The sequence below is a fragment of the Eriocheir sinensis genome, chromosome 10, assembly GCF_024679095.1.
Source record: "Eriocheir sinensis breed Jianghai 21 chromosome 10, ASM2467909v1, whole genome shotgun sequence".
NCBI lineage: Eukaryota > Metazoa > Arthropoda > Malacostraca > Decapoda > Varunidae > Eriocheir > Eriocheir sinensis.
In genome coordinates this window covers 24,095,027-24,101,289 of record NC_066518.1, presented here as the reverse complement: position 1 = coordinate 24,101,289, position 6,263 = coordinate 24,095,027, and the positions used below count along the sequence as shown (strand labels likewise).

At 39.3% G+C, this 6,263-nt stretch overlaps 1 long non-coding RNA gene across 2 annotated transcripts; it reads left to right on the top strand.

Moving 5' to 3' along the window:
• The first annotated feature begins 1,955 nt into the window (after nt 1-1,955).
• Nucleotides 1,956-5,843, top strand: LOC126996705 (uncharacterized). 2 transcript variants are annotated; one of them, XR_007751384.1, is made up of 3 exons: nt 1,956-2,101; nt 4,068-4,269; nt 5,139-5,843. It is a non-coding gene; the product is annotated as an uncharacterized LOC126996705 (long non-coding RNA). The 2 variants fall into 2 exon arrangements; XR_007751383.1 differs by lacking the exon at nt 1,956-2,101 and having other exon boundaries at nt 3,722-4,269.
• Nucleotides 5,844-6,263: the final 420 nt, after the last annotated feature.

Sequence of the window (6,263 nt, the reverse complement as noted above, 5' to 3'; positions counted from 1 at the left end):
AAACACTTGTCTGGACCATAACGGGCTGGGTCTGACCACTAGGATTTATCAAGAAAGCCTACCGGCTCCATAAGCAAAACATAAAATGCACACACACACACACACACACACACACACACACACACACACACACACACACTTACAACTACATCTAAAACAACTACAGCTGCAACTCCAACTACAATAACTACAACTACAATTATAACAACTACAACTACAAACAACAACAACAACAAAAACAACTACTATTACTACTGCTACTACTATTACTACTGCTACTACTATTACTACTACTACTACTGTTACTACAACTACTACTACTGCTACTACTACTGCTACTACATCTACTACTACTACTACTACTACGTGTTGCATATATTACTATTACTACTATTACTATTACTTTAATAATACTACTATTACTGTAGTCCGTTTCATTCCGTCTGGCCACTTGCGAGTACTTATATTAATTCTACTTTTACTACTAATACCATTATTGCAAGTAATTTCTACTACTACTACTACTGCTGCTGCTACTATTACTACTACTATTACTATTTTTTACGTGTTCGCCTTTATCGCCGGAAGGCTTTCTTCAGGGGCCTTCAGGGGCCCAAGCCGTCATGGCGAGGCAATTTTTATAGTTGCGCCATTTATGCTTGGGTCATGCTGCCCCCCGGAACTCATTCTTGTTTCACTTGGACGGTTTCTGCTAGAGTCCGGGTTGATGGGTTGTCTTCTGGACAGCATGTGGGTAGTCTTAGGCCACTCGGTGGTGACTGAAAAATCGCAGGTGGTAGCGTGGGGATTCGAACCGATGTCGTCCAGGGCGCGGTGAATGCGGGGCCCGCACGCTAACCATTCAGCCACCGCCTACCCTACTACTACTTCTACTACTGCTACTACTACTACTACTACTACTACTACTACTAGTAATAATAATAATAATAATAATAATAATAATAATAATAATAATAATAATAATAATATAACTACTACTACTGCTGCTGCTACTTCTACTACTACTACTACTACTACTACTACTTCTACTACTAGTACTACTACTTTTACTAATGATATTATTATCTGTACTAATTTCTTCCACTACTACTACCCGAAATTGGCCTTTCTTTCGGCAATGCTCCTCTTAACTCTTTTGTGTATGAGCAGGGACCTGTAGGTTTTTTATTTCATTAGTTTCCTCTGCTGTAAAACAAATCTACTACTACTACTACTACTACTACTACTATTGCTGCGGCTGCTGCTGCTTCTACTACCATTACTCTTACTACTGGTACCAATACTAGTTTTACTGCTAATACGTGTATTATTATTACTACTGAGTTTTACTACTAATAACTAATAATAATATTACTACTTCTACTAGTTTTACTGTTAATATTATTACTACTGAGTTTTACTACTAATAACTAATAATAATATTACTACTTCTACTAATTTTACTGTTAATATTATTACTACTAATTTCTACTACTACTGCTGCTACTGCTACTACTACTACTACTACTACTACTACTACCACTACTACTATTACTACTACTTCTACTACTCCTACTACTACGTCTACTGTTACAACTAATATGAAATATAATGTTAATAATATTGTAATAATAATAATGTACAGTAAATAATAATTTCCACAAGTACTACAGCTACTACTACTACTACTACCACTACTAAGACTACTACGACTACTAATATTACTACTACTACTACTACTACTACTACTACTACGACTACAACTACAAATACAACTACTACTACTACTACTACTACTACTACTACTACTACTACTACTACTACTACTGCTACTACTACTGCTGCTGTTATTGCTGCTGCTGCTACTACTACTACTACTACTACTACTACTACTACTACTACTACTGCTTCTACTGATACTAGTACTACTACTACTTCTACTACTATTACTATTATTACTGTTCCTACTACTATTATTACTGATGATGATGATAGTATTCCAAGTACTTATATATTTTTTTTTATAGTGTTGGTAATGTTGATGGTGATTGTGATAACTGGAACTACTACCCTCCATCGCTGGAGCAGCTGATCGCATCAGGTGCGTATTGCTCATTAAACATGTGTAATTAAAGAGTTTTCCGTCCTATCGCTTTAACTTATCCGATATGTTTGTGTCTGTACGTGTTAAAGGTTTTATTTTTCTCCTTAAATTTTGCCAATTCTTTATGGTCTTAATTACATTTTATCCACTTCTCATGTCGATATACTTCTTATCGTGTTTACTCTCAATCAGCGAAGGTATGTGCTCAATGTGTTATTTTATATTTTTTTCTTCATGCCTTATCGTCATCGTTATGTTTGTCTTGCCCCTCTATATTATGTTTGGCCTGTTGTTTCCACTTTCACTCAATAACTATGTCTGCGCGTTTTGTGTTTTATTCCTTTCAGATATTTGTTTTCCTTTTGTTCCTTTATTTTATTTCTTCAAATTTCGAAAAGTTACATATTGGTTTATTTTCCTTCCTTTTCTTTGTGTTTATGGTCGTGGTATATGTTGCCTTTTTAGTACTTCTTCACATTAACCGAAGTTTTTTTCTTCATGAATGTTTCGTCTCTCATTAGTTCCTTCCCCTTGTTCCCGTTATCTTATTATTTGCATTATTCTTGATCATGGGGTTCTTATACATAGAGTATTTTCTCAAAATGTATGTATCTTTTTTTTGTCATTATTTATTAATTCCTACACTTTTTTTAACCCTTCTATTCATATCTAATATTTATCTTTGTTGAATATATTCGAAACACTGCAAGTTTTGTAGTATGTCTTTGTAATATTAGTAATGTTGTGCTTTTCCCCTTTTATACTCTGTTCTTTGGATGGCATGATTTAAATGTACTTGCATTCACACGATCTATTTTTTTTATAATTTGTGAAAAAATATTTTCTTCATACTTCCTTATCCGTCTCTCACATATTTTTTTTTTTACTATGATATGCATTTGTTTATATATTAACTTAAATGCCGTCATCTTGTTCAATTTATGCAAGTGAGATTCTTCTTTTGCAAGTGTTTATTTAAAGAACCTGAAATATTTTGTATGGTAACTATCTTACAGCATAATACAGTAATCGACGACCCCTCTCCGCACATGTCGATTATTTTATTACCATATATACTAATTTCGGCCAGGTGATTGTTTATTTATTTGTTTCATATTTTAAATGAACACTTTTTTTGCAACTGTATGACGCCATATCAGTAGTAACAAATGTACGGAAGTGGGGGTAACCTCAGTGGGGGGGGGGTCGGAAGTGGGGGTTGGGGGGGTCAGCGTGGGGGTGTGTGACGGAAGAGGGGGTAGCTGGACCCCCCCTACCCCCCCTCCAATCTTTCACTTTTTCACATGCCCTACCCCCCCCCCCCGTCTCGGGCTAGCGTACGGAAGCGGGGGGGGGGTACTGGAACGGAGGGGTGACGGGAGCGGGGGGGGGGGTACTGGAGCGGAGGGGTGACGGGAGCGGGGGGGTAGGACGGTCAGAGGGCGGTCAGCGGGGGGGGGGGGGTGACGGAAGTTGGGGGCATACACAAAGTGAGGGTAATTGCTATTGCTGTTGTTGTTCTTCTTGTTGTATACACACACACGCGCACACACATATTTTTGATCAGAGAGGGACATTGTATGTACTTGACGATATTTTCATTGATGCTGTAAGGAACAAAATTGTGGTTGATGCTTTTACTCGCGGACGGCACAACAATATTTCATGCATATTTATAACTCAAAATCTATATATGGGTGGAAAGCATGCAAGGAATATTAGCCTGAACTCTTCTCATTTCCTCTTATTAAGACAGCGCGATTTAGCTCAAATTCACAAAGACATTAGGTTAATGACCAGGGCCCAGATTCACTAACGCCTCGCAGATACGACAATCTTAAGTGGATCCAATATGGCGGAAATAAGAATGTCGTATCTTGCGATTCACACACACAAAAAAAATCTTAAGTCCGCCATGTTTAGATTTTCCTGCCTTAACGCTGTTTCACACTCCCGCCGACAGACGGCGTAGTGTGTTGTTGACATATTTCGTTCAACCAATGGCAGCGCTCGATACATACGTACTCAAGAGACAGTAGCCAATCACAGGAACCTCAACACCAGTGCAGCACGTGGCCCGTGACAGAGGCAGGCGCTGTCTGTGACAGAGGCAGGCGATGTTGTCTGCCCCACCGGGAGTACGGAGATGAAGTGAGGAAGTTCAGGTAAGCCAATCACTTGTCATGTGGAGAGTCAGCTTGGTATATTGTTGCTAAAACGTGCTAGTGAGTGAAACATTTTTGTTAACCTGCATGAAGGTATCCTTTAGGTAACGTTATAAACGTGTCTTTCTGTCAGTTCTTAGCCATGACTTTGTCCTCCAAGTTGTCCATGATCAGTCTCATTACCCTGTTTTGACCTCCTCTGTAGGTAAAAGTGTAATATACTTGCATGCACCAAGTTATTTCACCATGGAGGGGAAAGGATATGGGGCCACACACACTTCAGTACGTGATGTCATTTCAGTATTTTCATAGAGGTGAGGCCATTTACTGAGCAGCAGAGCTTAGCAAACTTATCAGTCATTAAGATTTGCCACTTCTGCCACCAGGGCACTGCCCAGTAATGTGGCTAGGAATAGGAGTGGAGCTCAGACATTGTCAGCTGCTCAGATATTGAGAAGTAGGTAAAACGGCATACTTTCCAAAGAGCAGCTTGCTGTGTTATGGCTTAAAGCACTGTCGCTCTACTATAAGTGCAATAACAATAAGTAACAAGCTCTTTCATAGTGCTTGAGATAAACTAACTTCCTATTAAAACATAGATACTTTAAATTCACTATTATAACTTAGTCATTGTATTTCTTTGTTTTCTTCATTTCCACAGATTAAGTTTATTAACTAAGTAAAATTTTTACTTCGTTGCTTCTTAACCTTTAACTACTAGCCAGTCACTTTTACCTCTCTCTCTCTCTCTCTCTCTCTCTCTCTCTCTCTCTCTCTCTCTCTCTCTCTCTCTCTCTCTCTCTCTCTCTCTCTCTCTCTCTCTTATGATCCTGGTTATGATGACCAAGCAAATAACTTTCCATTTATAGGAGACTGAGTGTCACCCGTAAGTGTAATGGGTGCTACAACACCTAGCAGCCCATATGTCCCAGCAGTGGTGCAGCGTCGGACCCTTAAACTTCCAGGCAGGAGACACAAGATAAAAGAATCTGAAGAAGCAAGGCCAAGCATAATTATATTACTGGATAGTTTGCAGAAATGTGTAGATTTCCTTGAATAGTTTCAACCAGAATGACTGCAATAGCTGGAGCTTTTCAGGACTTTGTTGAATATTGCAGGGCATGGAATTCTGTATTTCTTATGCATCATTAAAGGTCTCTTTTGCTTTCTTCAAACATGTTTTGTATTTGCAATTTATTTAATTGTTTTCTATAGGAAATAACATACAAAAAGATGTTTAATAGCAGACTGTGAAGAATTGCTCCAAATAGTACACACCACAGGTGCTATATGCTTTACATTTTATTAAGTGTATAATAAGCTCAGCCATATTGGGTAGGCGGTGGCGTAGGTGGTAGCGTACTGGGCTCACATTCACCGCGTGATGGACGACGCGGGTTCGAATCCCCACGCTACCACTCGGATTTTTCAGTCACCGCCGAGTGGCTTAAAACTACCCACATGCTGTCCTGAAGACCACCCATCAACCCGGACTCTAGAGGAAGCCGTCCAAGCGAATCAAGAACGAGTTCCGGGGGGCAGCATGAGCCAATGCAAGATGGCGCCACTATAAACACTCGCCTGCGCCAGAACGGGCTGGGCCGACCATCAGGCCCCACCTGGAAGAAGCCTTGGGCCGACCATCAGGCCCCACCGGGAAGATGCCTACCGGCGCAATAGGCAACAATGTAAAAAAAAAAAAAAAAAAAAAAAAAAAAAATGTCCTGCAGTTATTTTTTAGAGTCAGATAATTGCTCCCTTTTTTTTACAATTTAAGTTGTGATTGTGTTCATGTATACCAGCAGTTCTTTCTTTAATTATATTAGTAAAGAAGTTTTGATTATATATATGAAGTCAGATTAAGTGACTTTCAAAAGCATTATAATTAAGTTAATTTAGCCTGTGTCACTCAAAGTTATACGCCTCCGTGGCCTAGTGGTTAGCGTGCCTGGCTTCTATTCCGCAGGCCCGGGTTCGAATCCCGGCCCGGGCAG